Genomic DNA, 18257 nt, shown 5'->3' with positions numbered 1-18257 from the left:
TTGCGGGGGTGGGCCCAACATGATGTGTGGTGACGCTGGGCGTACGTCCCAACATCACCGCGCGTTATTTAGATCTTTCGTTCAGCAGGTGTGCGTTGGAGGCGCCTGCCGAACTGTCAAAGGCCTGTTAAGGCCATTAGGGAAATAATTTAGATAATTAACAGCGCTGCCCGTCCAACCTTAAGGTTGTCGGGCAGGCGCAGAGCCCAAGTGGCCTTCGCTTTTTTTAGGAAACCTCATCCACGGGCGGGATGAGGTGTCCTGAAGGTTTAATGAAATCAATAAATAAATTCTGATAAATCAACAAACATGTTCCAGCTCATGTGACACTGCCTAAATAATTTTTTATCTCCCTTTATTAAAAATTTTCAATTTGTACTTAATCTCCCTGAGGCAGCTCCGTGCCTCAGGGAGAATTCTGCGCTCATTCTCGTGCATGCGAGAAAGAGCACAGGCTCCAACCCTCCCTCTTCCCCGCCGCCCGCACAGGTAGTGCTGAGCTCCACGTAAAATGGTGGCGTGGAGCTGATCGTGGGCGGCGATTGGTTCCGCGCCCGCTCCTGACCAGCCCCCCCGACATTCAAAAAATTCTCCCCCAGGAGTGAGGAACCAACCCACTCACAGGAAATGGGTTGGCAATTTAAATATTATAATGAGGTTTTGTGCCTCATAATTATTCACTAGTTCCAATTTAACTTTGGACATTTGAGTTTCCTGTAGACTACCACCAACCTGCAACCTGCCTCACTAACTCCCTGTGGATCAAAAGGTTAAGATTTCTTGCAATTAATCCGCTTCATTTGGTCCTTGGAGGAAGATCCAGATACAGTCCAACCATGACAAGAGATTAGCTGTTTTTGCCTGCAATATCCTGCTCAAAATGGCTTGCTGATCCACTCCTTATTTTGCAGTTTGATCACTGATTTTACACAATTGTAACTGCATAAGGCCGAGCCAAGCAAGTGGAGGTTCTGGAAAACAGAAGCAAACCTGGAAATGACAGTGCCGGAGGAACAACTTAGGCAATGTTCTTTGTGTAATTAAATGATGAATCATTTCATAAAGAACAAATTTACATCTTTGTTAAACTCAAAAATTCTTTCCAGGTGCTTTTTTTTTTCTTCCAAGTCATTAAAAGTGACAATTGAACACTCAGAGCACTCCCAACAAAATAGATGCATGATGACTCAGCAGGTGAACTTGGGAACCCCTGTACATGTTTACAGCCAATAAAATATCTTGAGCGTATCCTCCATTGGAATGTAGCTCATATGTGCTCAGCAAGATCCCCACAAACAGCAATGAGGCAATGACCAGATAAACTGCTTTTTCTGGTGTTAGTTGAGATATTAACTCCGGCTGAGATATTGGGAGATGTCCCAGGCCCTTCCTGAGAGGGCAGCAAGATTGCCCAGCTCTCCAGGGCTGTTCTAGAGGCTTCGTGAATCAAGAGTTAATCCCCTGCATAATGTTGTCATTGATCTGGGAGAACAATCAGATGTAAATTTCACTCTTCCCTTTGCAAACGAAAGCCCTTTGCACAACAAAGTAAGTATTGAGTGGTGTACTTTTAAAATGGTGGATTTTTATATCGCTCGATAGTGCATTTCATTTGGCGTAACTCAGTAACAATGACTTTAAGTCATGTGGGAAAAAGTCTCCAGAAATACATCAACAACAACAATTTGCATTTATATAGCACATTTAACATAGTTAAATATCACAAGGCGATTCACAGGGTGTTTTCCGACAAAATTTGACAACAAGCCATATAATGAGATATTAGGGCAGATGACCTAGTTCAGTGAAAGAAGTAGGTTTTAAGGAGCATCTTAAAGGAGGAGAAAGAGGAAAAGAGGTGGCGAGGCTTAGGAAGGGAGTTTCAGAGCTGAGGGCCTTAGCAGCTGAAGACATGACCACCAACGTTGGGGCAAAGGAAATTGGCGATGCATAAGAGGCCAGATTTGGGGGAGCGCAGATTTTTTTGGAAAGGGATATGTGGCTGGAGGAAGTTACAAAAATAGGCAGGGACGAGCCATAGAGGGAGTTGCACACAAGGATGGAAATTTTGTAATCAAGGCATTGCTGGGCTGGAAGTCAATGTAGGTCAGCAAGCATCGGCATAATGGGTGCGATATGACTTGGGCCAAGATTTTCTGTGGTTGCTGGTGTTGGGCGTGTTTGGTGGCATGAGCGGACAAGATGGCGCGATCGGTTTCACAATGGCATGAAACCAGTTTGCGAACGTCCGCTTGGCCCACAAATGGTGGGGCCGTGTTTCCCACCACCGGACATTGGGAGCCTCATTGTAATACATCGGCATATCGTTATTAGGCCAGCCCACCGGAATCGTTCTCCCTCTCTTGTGCTGCATTGGCACTGATCACACTGCCACCACCTCCCAAGCCTGGTTGGTCATGCCGCTGCCAATCCTGCGGCCAGACCGAGGTAGAGGACATTGCAGCAGGCCTCTATGGTGTCCAAAAGGTGTTCCAGTGATGCGTCACTAAACCTGGGGGCTGAAGTCTTTTTGCCTTTCATGGACACCTTTCCTGCAGTAGTCATGGGCTGGAAGCACTGAGATGTGTGTGAGCGGCTGGACTTTAAATATGGTGCCCAGCGTGATGAAGCAGCGAGGTGATGGTGAATGAGAGCCCGCCCGCCATTGAAATGGGGTGTTTCGCAGGAATGCATACGTACTGTGGCAGGTTTTACACACCCGCTACCACAATTAGTGCAAATCTGGGACGATTCCGCCTTTCATGCGAGTCCGCATATGGGCAGCAGAATTTTGGACGACCTGAAGTTTGTGGAGATTGGAAAATGTGAGGTTAGCAAGGAGGCCATTGGAATAGCTGAGCCTAGAGTTAACAAAACATGGACCAGTGTTTTAGAAGGGGCTGAGATGAGCAAAATTATTGAGGCTCAACTAGATCTGGAAATGCTACAAGGTTGACAGGTTATCTGTAAGATGACACCTTTGTCCATTGTACTACAGGCTAAAGAGTCAAGGCAAAATACTGTGGATGCTGGAAATCTGAAATGAAAACAAAAAATGCTGGACAACCTCAGCGGGTCTGACAGCATCTGTGGGGAGAGAGACAGAGATAACGTTTCGAGTCCATTTGACTCTTCAGATCAGCATTTTTTGTTTTCGTTTCAGGTTAAAGAGTCAGTCTGGATTATGTCCTCCCGATTCTGGAGTTGGGATTTGAGCCTTTCCGATTCAGAAGCAAGAGGTCCATCACTGAACAAAGATGATCAGATATGCAATTGGCTGCATCAAAGACAAACCACATTTCTTAAGAAACATTACTTCAAAAAGGATGTTAAAATGTTGAACTACGTGTTTTTTTCCATCGTTTATGGCTTTCCAGTTCCTGTATCTGATTCAATTTCTACCTTGGCAGAATGTATATATTGGGAGATAATTCATCGTCGTAATATTTTTTGCAGGTGTTTTAATCACTAACAAAATCCAGATGGATTTTTTGCAATCAGCTTCTATGGAATACACATGAATTGAAAATAGGAAGACCCCTTGCCTAGATTTTTGAACTGGTATTTAACTATTATTAACTATTACTGCAGTTAGCCTGTTTACTTGACTTAATGCTAATAATAACCCTTTTGCTTCAAATAGGTCAATAATGCTTTTGAATAATGCTAATGAGAAAAGCTAGGATGTATGTTCGTGTAGCTATTCCTCTTTCTGGTTAAGATAATCTCACTGATAATAGATTAATCCATCAGGAAATTACTGAGGTACTGAAACAGAATGCAAAAATGCAAAAATATTTTGATTTGATTCCTACTCACAAACACAACTGGGTATTTAACTATTTTTAGAACTAGCAAGCTCATGGGAACAATAGATTTATTCAAGGAGACCAGTTTCATTAAAGGTGAAAGTAAGTGTAACTGTAACATACCTGAAAGAATGCTGTGCTGCATGTCTAGTTTATTTGCTGGTTATATTTGGCTGATGTTTCTTGTAATTTGGGACACTGAATTGAGCTCAAATGCTAATTTATATATTTATAATTTATTTGGTCACTTATAGGGATCAAAAAAGATGTCCTCCTGGCAGTGCTTTCAATGCACCATTTTCTTAAGAGTAAAGGAAGAGAGAAAGGCTTGCTTGTAGATACCACCTCAGGGTGACCAATTACATCTTTTTGGAACTGTAGCCACTGTTGTAGTATGCTCTCTGTCCAATGATAGTGACCAGTGATTCACTCTTGGCAACTGGAGATGTATTTTCACCAATGTAACCAGTGGATAGCTCTGTTCAGACCTTAATATCTCCAGAATTTGCTATCTTGGGAGTGGAGTGTATTTATACACAGATGGGTAGTTGCACAAAGGTGCAGTAACAAGCTAATCTGTTTTTGGACAGTGTGCCAATGTTTTGGCCTGTCAGACTGTTCAGGTCTGCTAATCCCTCCAGCACTTCACACTGTTCCCAGTGGGAAAAGTGCAAAGATACAATAAATAAGCAGATAGCTATTTTCACAGCTGGTGTCAGTGGTATTAATTTATTGCAGTCAAACTCAGCCTTGTTCTGATTTGTCATACAACTGAGTCACCGGATAGTGACCGAGAACGAGGAACCTTGGCTGATGGGTTATTCTTCTCCCTCATGCAGTGTTGAGGAAGGGAACTGCAGTGTCCCATTACTGGTCCAACTGAGATCACCCAACCCAGAAAGAACATGGTCTGAATTTAGGATGGTCTTGATTTGTTCAGCTCAATTCCAACTCAGCCGACCAATTACCTCCCAATTCCTTTGTAACTGGCCCAACAGTTCCATGTTGATGTTCATGCTCTACACAAACCTCCTCCAACCTTACTTCAGCTCAAAACAGATATAAAAACAAAAAACTGTGGATGCTGGAAATCCAAAACAAAAACAGAATTACCTGGAAAAACTCAGCAGGTCTGGCAGCATCGGTGGAGAAGAAAAGAGTTGACGTTTCAGCAGAACTTCTGTGGAAGTGTCATGACGACTCAAAACGTCAACATTTTTCTTCTCTGCCAATGCTGCCAGACCTGCTGAGTTTTTCCAGATAATTTTGTTTTTGTTTTTACTTCAGCTCACCCTATCAGCGTAACCTTCTATCCCTTTCATCCTTGTGTACTTTGCTAGCTTCCTCTTAAATGCATGATGTCACAGGAAAAAATCCCCTTCTCCCCCTCATGACTAATTCCAAATGCTTCCGAAATTCTTTTAAATATAAAACTTAGGCTGAAGCTCCCTCAGCCATTCTCAGTGCCATTCTTGGAATTAAAAATGCTGGTGGAGATTATTTTAACCCCTCCAAACCCCAAGGAGAAGTGGAGGTGTTTAAAATGTCAAAAATTGGAAATATAATCCCCAACATAACCACTTTAGATTTTAACAGAGGCTGGTTGGGGGAGGTGGGGGTGATTAACCTGCTCTTCATACATGGGTTCCTAATTTAAATATGATAATGAGGCTGCTTGTCTTAAATTTTACCACAGGTTCCTTTTCTCTTGAAAAAAGAAAGCTAAAGGGTGACCCAATAAAGGTCTTTAAAATTGTGAAAGGTTTTGGCAGAGTTCACGGACAGAGGGTGGAATCTTCCATCCTGTGTACCAGATTATGAGGGGCATGGGCAGGGTGGATAGGGAGCAGCTGTTCCCCTTAGTTGAAGGGTCAGTCATGAGGGGGCACAAGTTCAAGGTGAGGGGTAGTAGGTTTAGGGGAGATGTGAGGAAAAACCTTTTTACCCAGAGGGGTGACGGTCTGGAATGTGCTGCCTAGTGGGGTGGTACAGATGGGTTGCCTCGCATCCTTTAAAAAGTACTTGGATGAGCACTCGGCACACCATAACATTCAAGGCTAAGGGTCAAGTGCTGGTAAACAGGATTAGTTAGGTAGGTCAGGTGTTTCTCATGTGTCGGTGCAGACTCGATGGGCCGAAGGGCCTCTTCTGCACTGTGTGATTCTGGGGTCGGGCAGGAAAGTCAGTGAGATTCCCACTGGCGGCAGGATGGCTGAACACGCGTAATCTTCCACTGTTCAGCTCATTAATTATGCATCAGCAAGGACCTTGGTGAATCATCTGCCCCTCCATTACCTCATGGGGTCAAAGGTTCTGGCTCCATATTGAAATGGCATCCAGACAACCATTCACTCAGTGCAGGCCAGGAGCTCGTACTGGAAAAGATGGCAGATGTGAACAACCACATTCCGGGACATAGGAAGGTGTCTGCGACAATGCCTTTCACCCATTTCTACATAAGAGCATTGCCTGCGATACACCTATGGTTGGGCCAATGCCCGCTCTTGCAGTGTAACCCGTACACCTGCATCTTGACCTTGAGACCTTACTACCTCTTTCTGCTCGGGCCATTGCTCCTCCTGACCCTGTGCCAACCCGCAATGGGGCCTCCTTCTCCTCACCTGGACGAGAGCCATTACCAAGGGAGGGGTGCCTGCAGCCTGTGGCATCAACGCCTCAATAGATGGACGTACGAGTAGGTCCCTTACCAGATTCCCTCCATCTCATAGCCAACGGGCAAGTGCTAAGCTGTTCCCCACCCCAGTCCTTCCAGGTAAAGGACATCCTGGAGGTCCATAGATGAGTGTTCCTCCCGTTTATACATAAATGCTTATGTAGAAGAAGCTCTTTGACCAGGGTGATAGAGCCATGTGCAAGAACACTTTGCCACTTGTCTCCACTACCCTCTAAACTCTATAGAGAGACCATTACCATGGCAGCATGGAAAGACTAACCACATGAACTCTTGTCAGCCATGACCATTCCCCCAGAAGGATGGAGGTTTGCTGCTGTCCACCAGCTATGTCCACCTCCCTCCCTCCCTTCACCCCTGCCTCTGACTGCAGCAGATGACAGAATGAATGGCAACTCCACACCTTGCTAGGATCTCGATGTTATGAGGCCCATGAGTTAGAAACAAAGCTGCTGCAATGGGGGCTTCACCATAGAGAGGAGAACACAACTGAGTATCTTTGACATCCAGTTGCCTCCTAGTTATTCGGGCGTCCCTTTAGTCAGCCACATGTACTGACCTTGAACTCCGCCCACCTGAAAGACCCTCCTCCTACCCTGATGGATCTCAGTGACTAACTTGCGTGGTCAAGGTCAGTTTGGAAAAACTGTGTGTGTCACCTTTCAAACTCGCTTCACCACTTTCTATCCTCACCCTGTCGGCTTTCCCCCATCAGCATAGATCCACCTAATATCAGCATTCCTCTACCTCCTGTCACCCTTGAACCTTGCCCCCCACACTGTTACCCTGGGACCCTATCATGATCTACCTCCACATGCTTTTCCTCCCCTCAAGGGCAGATATCCATTATTCCTCATGCCCACCCTGACCCTGACCCCTCCCATTATCTGAGCCACCTGTCTTGTCCCGCTCCATGACCAACCTGATGAGACCTTCACCTACATGACTCTCACCCTGGACCTGCCACCCTACTGCATCCCAATGCCTCCTCTGACTGTGAATGATCCCTTCTATCACCAGTACCCTAAGTTCTCCCCCCAGTACCCCACTGTCGACACCACCAATCCCGCTCTCTAAGACACTCCTCCCCACTTCCCCGGACACAACCCCTCCCACCTTCCCAGGACACTCTCAAGCCTGCATCTCCTGTCTAGCCTTTGATCCATCCTTCCACCCTACACCCTCCTTCCAGCCTTCACCTGCCTCTCTCGTCCAGTCTTGGCTCAGTGTTTGCTAACGGCACTCGAGTGAATTTATGCGAGGTCCCCAAGAAGGAGAAAGCAACATCTATTGGCCTCAAAGTCATGGAGGAGGGAAGCTCACCAGGTGCATAAGAACATAAGAAATAGGAACAGAAGTAGACCATTTGGCCCCTCGATCCTTCTCCACCATTCACTAAGATCATGGGCTGATCTTCTTCGGTTTCAATTTCCACATTCCCATCTACCCCCAATAACCTTTGATTCCCTTGCCTAACAAGAATCTATCTACCTCTGCCTTAAAAATATTCAGTGGCCCCGCCTCCACCACCTTCTGAGGCAGAAAGTTCCAAAGTTGCACAACCCTCTGAGAGAAAAAATTTCTCCTCATCTCTGTCCTAAAAGGGCGATCCCTGATTTTAAAACATTGCCCCATAGTTCTGGACTCACCCACAAGAGGAAACATCCTTTTGACACCCACCTTGTCAAGGCCTTTCAGGATCTTGTATACTTCAATCAAATCACCCCTCACTCTTCTAAACTCCAGTGCAATCCACTTAGATAGCCATAATACTGAACATTCTAATTTCCCCTGGCAGGAGCTTAATAATTTGGAGGGCGAACTTAATTCATTGAGGTGGCCTTTTAATGAGCATGCATGAGATGCTAATGCATGCAAATGAGGTTCCCGACATTGTTCACTGGGTAGCTCAACCTGCCTTTAACCTGCTTGAACATCGGGAGAGCTGAATTCCAACAGTTTATCCCACTGTCGGCAAAAAGATTTTTTGCTTCCCGCCAAATTAAGTGCCCCCACCTGCCATGATTTCTGCTGCTGCCGGTGGGACCAGAAAATTCTGGCCAGAGTGTTTTTACTTGTGTGGAAACTCAAAACTAGTGGCTATCAATACAAGTTAGTCACCACAAAATCCAATAGGAAATTCAGAAGCAACCTCTTTACTCAGAGAGTGGTAAGAATATGGAACTTGTCACCACAGGAGTGGCATGAATACATTTAAAAGGAAGCAGGGTAAGTATATCAGGGAGAAAAGGGATAAGGGGTTATGCTGATAGTGTTACTTGAGGAAGGATGGGAGGAGGTTTGTGTGGAGCCTAAATGCTGGCATGAACTGGTTGGGCTGAATGGCCTCTTTCTCTTCTGTATATTCTATGTAATTCTACAGTTGCAGGTCAAGTTTCCCAAGGCTTGAGAAAACTGGCAGTTGAAGGGAGGCAAGAAAGCCTGAATCCAGCAGCTAAATGCTGTTTCTGTACTATTTGTGTGCATGGAGGAACAGGAATGACCCCCACCACTGCCCTCAGCCACCACCCCACTGCCCCTTACCCGCTACTCCCACTGCCCTCAGCCACCACCCCACTGCCCCTTACCCGCTACTCCCACTGCCCTCAGCCACCACCCCATTGCCCCCATCCCCACCACTGCCCTCAGCCACCACCCCACTGCCCCCATCCCCACCACTGCCCTCAGCCACCACCTCACTGCCCCCATCCCCACCACTGCCCTCAGCCACCACTCCCACTGTCCCCCCACCGCCCCCCCACTGCACCCCCACCACTGCCCTCAGCCGCCACTCCCACTGCCCCCCCCACCGCCCCCCCCACTGCACCCCCACCACTGCCCTCAGCCACCACTCCCACTGCCCCCCCACCGCCCCCCCCACCGCACCCCCACTACTGCCCTCAGCCACCACTCCCACCGCCCCTTACCCACCACTCCCAATGCCCCCCACCCTCACCACTGCCCTCAGCTGCCACTCCCACCGCCCCCCCACCCCCACCACTGCCCTCAGCCGCCACTCCCACTGTCCCTACCCCCACCACTCCCACCGCACCCCCATCCCCACCACTGCCCTCAGCCGCCACTCCCACCGCACCCCCCACCCCCACCACTGCCTTCAGCCTCCACTCCCACCGCCCCCCCACCCCCACCACTGCCTTCAGGCTCCACTCCCACCGCCCCCCCACCCCCACCACTGCCCTCAGGCACCACCCCCATTACCCCTACCCCCACCAGTTCCACCGCCCCCCCCATCCCCACCACTGCCCTCAGGCACCACTCCCACTACCCCTACCCCCACCAGTCCCACCACCCCCCCACCCCCACCACTGCCCTCAGCTGCCACTCCCACTGCCCTTACACCCACCACTCCCACCACCCTCCCACCCCCACCACTGCCCTCAGCCACCACTCCCACTGCCCCCATCCCCACCACTGCCCTCAGCCACCACTCCCACTGCCCTTACACCCACCACTCCCACTGTCCCCCCATCCCCACCACTGCCCTCAGCTGCCAATCTGACTGCCCTCTACCCCCACCATTCCCACCACGACCCCATTCCCACCACTGTCCACAACCTCCCTGCCTCCTACCCCCAATGGCTCCAACCCTACTACTGCCCATCACTCCCCACTCTCACCGCCCCTACCTCTACCACTCCCACCAGCCCCCATCCCCATCATTGCCCACCGACCCCACTCCCACTACCCACTACCCACTGCTCCCCACCCCCACAACTGGCCTCTTAAACTAACATGTTTATCGCTCCATGATTGGTTGGCACTTCCCTATAATCAGCTGACCCTGCCCCCCCCACCCCCCCCACAATCTGATCTCCACCCTAACTCACAATTCCCTTTGATCTCAGCCCAAACTCTGATCCCCCCAGCCCCCCACTGCCTCCCAACTACCCAATCCTCAACCTGTCTGAACTCACTCTGCTTACACCCAACCCTGGATCTTACACTTGGAATCATCCTAACAGCCAATGGTGGTTAAGGTTAACCATCACTCTCGATGCAAAGCTCAAGAGGGGGAGAAAATCCCAAATAAAATATGAAATTCCCAGTCTGTTGGTCAGCATACTGTCTAGTGTAGAAGTGAGTCAAAAGGACGGGGTTTGATCTCTGGTTTGTCCTGAGTGATCTGACCTCAGTCAGTGTAGTGCCACATGCTGTACAATTAGTCCCTGCTCCCCTTTGCTAGAGAGGAAAAAAAAATCAGTCATAACTTTTTGACTGTTGACCACTATCCATTGGCAGCTGCTGGACTCCAGATGTGATGTTCCCAAGTTGAATAGCTAGCTGGTACTCACTGTCTTGCTTTCTTACGAAGGAAAGATACCTGGGCTGAGTCTACTGAAGATGGAAGCTGGGGAACCAGATCCCATCAGCAATCACCTCCTGCAGATCTAAAAATTCAAAATCCCAGGCTGCATCTTAAGTCCCTTGTTGACTTCTTAGCTTGCACTTTCCTACCAATGTGAAATCTACAATAGTTGAATAAGCAATGGAGATGAAACTTGCATTAAGTGCACTGAAATCAGCGACTGTAACAGATTTGCAATGCAACAAGGAATTGTGGTTGCACTAACACCATTTTGGACAGATTTTGAAAGTATGGTTCAGGCTCCGGGGCTGCTGTGAAAAAATGATGCTGAACAGGTTTTTTTTAATATATTGTGTAGCTGAATTCTTCAAGTTTGATGAATTCCTTTTGCTTGGACTCTATTCAATGAGTGCCCTGCAGATGTGAAGTGTTATTAAGACCAGCTTCATGCCCCGCAGATAAACAGGAATGAGTGCACCTTCTAAGGAAGCTGTAACACCTGCTAGCTGTGGCAAATATCTGTGCACTAAAACCATCCTTCAAACACTTTCTTAGGTTCATTACACATGGAAATTCTGCCTGAAGCAGCCTTATCACAAATTAAGTTTGGAGAATAGTTTTTCAAGCCAGAACCAACAATCTCTATTTCAGTTTTCACTCTCTTTAACTAGTTTGGTTTTCTTGCACACGTTTCTGGAGGGTGCACTCCAGGTCTGAAGAATATTAAGTGAGAAACATAGCTTGACAAATCAGTGGATTTTGTGAACATAAATAACATGGTAATTTTCTGAAAATGAGGAAAGAAATGTCATTGATTTTGTTTTGCTAACATTTTCAGGCCACATGATTCATTACAGGAGTCTTGTGGTTTTGGTGCTTCATTTGACCTGGGTCTACAGGTTGTCTTAAGGTTTCACACGTCAGTGAACCTTCAGTTTACTTTTGGACTTCATAAAAAATTATTGACTCCTTTTCTAACTGGTCTACTTTACGTTTCAGGCAACCAAATTCAAAAACAACCCCTTTGCACTGAGAGGCTGCATCACCAGCCCTGCTGGCAGAGTTCAGGATTTGTATGATGCAGACGTGTCAAGAGTTCAGATTCAGACAGGGACTGCTATTTCCACTCAGCCACTTCAAACGTTTCACCAGAATTCGAGTATGGGGACCTGGTGGCACAGAAACAGCCGAGGAGACAAACAGGGAGGGGTACTGATGTATGAATTGTGCCAGGTGCTTTTATGGTATGGAGTGGTATTAGTGGAGCAGCTGAGGAGGCAAACTCCTCATTATGAAGCTGGCAATGTGACAGAGGTTAGAACATAACAGGAGAGAGCAATAATCAAAAATGAAGTTAAAGTTTTTAAATAATCTCCAACTTGGGGAGCTGGTTTACCTTTGCTCAATCATTGATGTACCGCTGACTCGTTCAAGTTTTGTCAAATTAAGCGTTGAATTAAAAGCTTTAAATAGCAAACACACTCTATCTAGTGCTTAAGCTTGAAATTTTGCTGCTTTACTTGCAGAGTGCAATATAGAGACCACTCTGCATGCAAGCACCTTTGCTTTGCAATCCATCCTGTCTTGTGGTTGAAGAACATGTTGTCTGTTCTGTCGGTTTATTTACAAAGAAGTACGGGGGTTGATATTTTTCCATTTAACAGATAAAGCAGCACAAGTGAACTGAGATTCCTGGAATGGGGGGGGCTACACAGAGTTCTGTGGTATATTCAATTGACTATTTTAATACTAGCATAGAGATAACAATCAGGGATTTCACACTGAACAACACATTAGATGTTGCAACAGTTAAATGTGAAAGTTGAAACCAACAGAAATGTAGATTAAAACAATGCGATATCAGCAAAGCCATTTGTCACATTAAAGGATTTGGATCAAATTTCACAACTCTCACTGCCACACAGTTTAGTAATGACAGATGGCCATGTACAGGTGGTGTAAAGGGCAAAATAGCCAGATTAACAAACTCTCTAGTCTCTGTTACTTGATGCTGTACGCAAGAGTACCTGTCACTTCTAACCAAGTAAGAGAAATTGGCTGCAAAATTCAGTTACGTAGCACCACTGGTGATGGTGCTGCAGAAGTCGGGAATGCTAGAAATGTCAGCTGAATCGTTTCTGGCCATTTCAGGGGCAGTCTGCACAGCAGGCGATGATTGTAGGGGCGCCAGTGTGGGTGTGATGAATGCGCATCAGAAGCACTGTAACCAGATCCTCCAGGATAGGCCCTTGGAATTCATATGCTGACCACCTGCTCCCATTCCTTTTGCAGGAAATGCCTGACGGCCTCCTGAATCCCAGTGGAAATGTGACCACGCCCCCCCCTCCTCTTGACCTCCTGGACTAAGGCCTCCTGTGTAGCATCAGAGAGCCTGGGAACTCTATCTCTGGCCTTCCAAATTTACAATCTTCTTCCTTCCATCAAAGGCTTTCTGACCCGGTCAACAAGCTTCTGCAGCCTGAGCGCACCTTCATTTTACAAGGTGCTGGCTCCTTTAAGAAATGAAGCTAACTATACACCAATGCAAGTTATGCATCCACCTGGACCCCATGCTGAGTGTGCAGCCAGCATTTCGCACTGGGTTACATTCTACGTTCATGGGCTACACTCTATGGCTCACCACCACCTTCTAGAGATGGGCAACAAATGGTGACCTAGCCAGCAACGCCTACATCCTGGGAAAGAACAATTTAAAAATGAATCAGCAGCACAAAGTTTGCATGTCGCTTGCCTCAACTCATCCAGGCATCACAATCCCTGCACCTGCTAACAAATATCTCCCTTACTCTTGTGGGGCTCTTTGTGATTAGCCATGATTAGCATTTACAATATCTTATAGGAAGATGTTTTGAAGTCGGATTCCCAACTCATCCATTCATAAAATCTTAAGGGGAGAAGTTGATCCCTGCCCCATCTGTTCTGCAGGCTAAATGTTAGCTGGGGGAGCCAATCTCCAGGCATGTGTCTATTCTCACTGGGAAATACATGGCCCCCAAATTAGAATCTGTAGTCTTTTGAGAGCCCAGGACAGTCGCCTGGAGCAGGTGTCAGGCCCTTTGAATATGAAAACTTGGTCCGAGCACCTGTTTTAGGAGCCCACTCCCAAATTCAGCGTTAAAGCAGTGGGGCATGTGCCGTCCACGATCCATTCAGGCTTTCTGGAATGACCACTGGCTCACCAGCGACTCTTACTGGAGTGCCGGTGATGAATGAGAAATGTTTACTTTTCTTCCATTTAACTTCATGTGGAGTCAGGAGGAGTAAATGGAATTTCCTGAAGTCCCAAGCTGCAGCTGCATTGGGAGGTTCAACTGGTGCCTCAGCTCGCTGCTTCTAAGAAAGGGAAATCCATGGACCAATAATCTGCAGCGAGCCTGGGGCATATTTCTTCAGGTGTGGATTCAAGGCCCCTATATCCCCCCGATTTTCGAGGTGCTGTATGAATTTCTTCCCGCATCCATTCTCCATCACAGTCTCAATACTCACTGTGCAGCAAAGCTTTTTAGCAGCTTGTTTCTTTTTATTCATTCATTGGCGTCACTGGCTGGGCAAGCATTTATTGCCAATCCCTAGTTGCCTTTGAGAAGGTGGTGGTGAGCTGCCTCCTTGAACTGCTGCAGTCCATGTGGTGTAGGTACACCCACAGCGCTGTTAGGGAGGGAGTTTCAGGTCTTTGATCCAGTGAAAATGAAGGGACGGGCGATATATTTCCAAGTCAGGATGGTGAGTGACTTGGACGGGGGCTTCCAGAAGGTGGTGTTCCCATGCGTCTGCTGCCCCTGTGCTTTTAGATGGTAGTGGTCATGAGTTTGGAAGGTGTAACCAGTTGTCCCATGGTTTAACTTGCTCTGGGACTATTGTTTCTATTCTGTTTAAATCCTTTTGACCGTCTCTCGCACGATTTGATACCATTCAACACTTGAATTGTTTTAACGTTTCCACATAACCCGTCATATAAAAAAAGAATAGTTGTGGCCCTGCAAACCTGTACTTAAATTCCTGTCAGGCCAGTTATCAGACTCAGTAAATACTCCTGGACATTTCACATGTTTGGGCTTCTCAGTGGTGGATGAAACATTTTAGTGGTACTTGTTGGATTATAATATGCAACTCTAGCTTCTATTATTAAAGTTCACTGAGTTGATGCTGAGTGGCAGTTGCTTACCGTCAGTCAGGCTGTCAGTGCCCATTTCCCAGAAAAACTCCTCCCCATTCCTTTGCATGCCACAAAAATGGCAAAACAAAGCAAATGGTATTTGTTTAACAAACGACACCAGGATGTGCGTATAGAATAAACACGTGTACTATCTTGCAGTAATTCTGGCTAAATCAATCAATTGTTTGCCTTAGACCTTTATTTTCTATCAATAATCTTACTTATAGTTGAGATTAAGAAGCTGCATTGTTCCATACATGATAAAGATTCTTCAATGATGGCTGATCAATTCTAGTTTTTTTGAAACTTGAAAGAAGTTACTGGGACGGCATTTTTGGCTCTCAGATTTGGATTTGTGAGGCGTGGTTCTCACGCTGGTCACAGGTCTTTATCTGCGAAGGGGAGAAGGTGGGTGGGGGTGGGGGCAGTGAAAGTCAGAGCTGGGCACAGGACTTCCCCTGTGTCAGTGCTGGGCACAGGAAAGCCCCTGCATCAGAGCTATGCACAGGATAGCCCCTGTGTCAGAGCTGGGCACAGGATAGCCCCTGTGTCAGAACTTGGCACAGGATAGCCCCTGCGTCAGAGCTGGGCACAGGATAGCCCCTGTGTCAGAGCTGGGCACAGGATAGCCCCTGTGTCAGAACTGGGTACAGGATAGCCCCTGTGTCAGAGCTGGGCACAGGATAGCCCCTGTGTCAGAGCTGGGCACAGGATAGCCCCTGTGTCAGAGCTGGGCACAGGACATCCCCCGTGTCAGAGCTGGGCACAGGATAGCCCCTGTGTCAGAGCTGGGCACAGGATAGCCCCTGCGTCAGAGCTGGGCACAGGATAGCCCCTGTGTCAGAGCTGGGCACAGGATAGCCCCTGTGTCAGAGCTGGGCACAGGATAGCCCCTGCATCAGAGCTGGGCACAGGATAGCCCCTGCGTCAGAGCTGGGCACAGGATAGCCCCTGTGTCAGAGCTGGGCACAGGATAGCCCCTGCATCAGAGCTGGGCACAGGACATCCTCTGTGTCAGAGCTGGGCACAGGTCATCCTCTGTGTCAGAGCTGGGCACAGGACAGCCCCTGTGTCACATGTGAGAAAGCCACATTTCAAAGGTGAGTCAAGCAATCTATCTTTCAATAACCTCCCAGTGACTGACCACTGCCAAAACGAGTATGGCATGAGAGTATGTAACTGGCTTAACTTAAGGAAAAATATAGAGTCTTAAGTTTAAATGAAAAAATAACTTTTTGTCAATAGTATTTTGAATTTGCATTAGGTCTGCAATTTTCAATTGTTGTTGACCATTCAAAATGGTGGGAATTTCTTATCTGTATTCTTTGGCATTGATGAAGTCACTCTTAAAATTATCTTCAACACTATCATCTTGCCACCATCAAAGCTTTTCACAGAGTCTGGCACCACCTACTTCTAAACAAGTTTCCATGAAATGGCTTCTTACCAGAGCTATTATCATGGTTCTCTTAGTTACTGTTCAGATCCCTCTATGTTTGCTATAGCTGAACTCCTCCAGGATTTTGCTTTGTCTCATTCTGTTCTTTTTTCATAACCAATAACCTCTTTTACTCATCATCCAACACAATCCTTTTCTTTTGCTGGTGATTCTATTCCATTTTCATCAATTTCTTTCAGATCTCATAGCCTCTGCACTCACAGCCTCCAGTTCTCTCACAGAGTAGCAGCTGAATTATGATTATGGATCCATGATATGTCTTGGAATGTTTTTCAATGTTAAAAGCCCTATATAACTGCAAATTGTTGTGATTGAATCACTGCATCTTGATCGCTTTCATACTCTTCAGTTGGAAAATGAAAACTTGGTTTCATTCATTGCCTTTGTTTCTTCATATCCCTTTGCAATTACAATGTCTGCCCTTTGAGGGCTTCACCATTAGTTCCTTATCTATCAACATTCCTGCTTTCACTTTCTCCTCTGGTCTGCCCTCTCTCACCTGTAGCTTTCAGCCTCTGTCCTGTCATTGCAATCTTTCTTGCCTTTTTGGTTTATCAATGTTAGGGCTCCTCCCGGGTTTCTCCCTCTCACCAGGAGGTCCTGCTCTGGGATGTGATGGGCTGCAGTGAGTTGATCTTTTCCAAGGATGGGAGGAAGAAGACGCCTCTCCAAACAAGCAGACATGAGTGGAAGAGGCCAAGGAAGTCAGCAGCAGAAGTGTAATCCCTCCAACATAGAGACATGCACCAAGAGAATTCAGGACCTCAGCAGGGCATGACAGGTAAATGACAAAATACTTCCAGGTGTCAAGCTCCACACCCTGATATTCCCAATATTCCCCTGTGCAGCACTCCTCAGGTCAACACACCTTGCTGCTCTGCTCATTGCGCCTCCTACAGGCACCACACATCCCGACCTGAACAGCCAACACTCACCCTCACCCTTGTTCTTTTACCCTCTCACACCCATACCTCACAATCATCCTGCACAACTGTTGTCCTTCCCTCCTATTCACACAAACCATTTCATACACTCAACTCTCTGCTTTCTCTCCTTGCAGGAAATAAGATACACAACTTCTGGGAGAGGGAGAGACCTGGTGTGCGCTGCGTGGAGTGGTCCTCCAGTAACAGGCACATTGTCTGCCATTGGTGATGGGTGCCCACCTTCTCCCCTGGGAAGTAGGTCTTGATCCAGGAAGGTGCAGATGTCAGCAACAACCTGCCATGGGACCCTAAGCTTCCTGATGCACTGGTGGCTGGTGAGGCTGATCTTCTGCTGTCCATAGACCACTGGGGATCTCGCCTTCTTGGATCTGGAGCCAGCTGTGTCCAAACCTTCTGCCCTATGGGATGATATGTGGCTGAAGAGAGGGCAGCTGCTGCTTGTGTTGTTGTTGGTGTTGTTACTCCTTATGTTCGTCATCAGAGGTGCAAGGCGGAGCTGCATAAACTGCTCCCATGTTGCAGGAGAGGCTGACAGCAGGGAGGTTTAGCTCAAGGTGAGTGAAGTGCTGGATAGATGAAGTGAATTCCAAGAAGTTGGCAATCACCTGTAAAGCCGTGAAAACACACTCCCAGAAAAACTATTGGGAGCACCAACCACTCACCAAGACATGGCTGTAGCTCTTCATTTTCTCTGTTCAAAGCCTTCCCAGTCCTGTCAGTTTCACTGAAGAAGACCACTGGGCAGTTACCTGGTTGACCCAGACATGTTGCCGGTAGCTTGGGAAATAGGTATACTGGCCGTCAAGGCCTGAACAGTTGGTTAAGACAGCAGATAATGATCTATTT

The sequence above is a fragment of the Carcharodon carcharias genome, chromosome 22 (genome assembly GCF_017639515.1).
Source record: "Carcharodon carcharias isolate sCarCar2 chromosome 22, sCarCar2.pri, whole genome shotgun sequence".
Classification (NCBI taxonomy): domain Eukaryota; kingdom Metazoa; phylum Chordata; class Chondrichthyes; order Lamniformes; family Lamnidae; genus Carcharodon; species Carcharodon carcharias.
The sequence above is the reverse complement of the archived record's forward strand: the minus strand, read 5'-3'. Positions refer to the sequence as shown.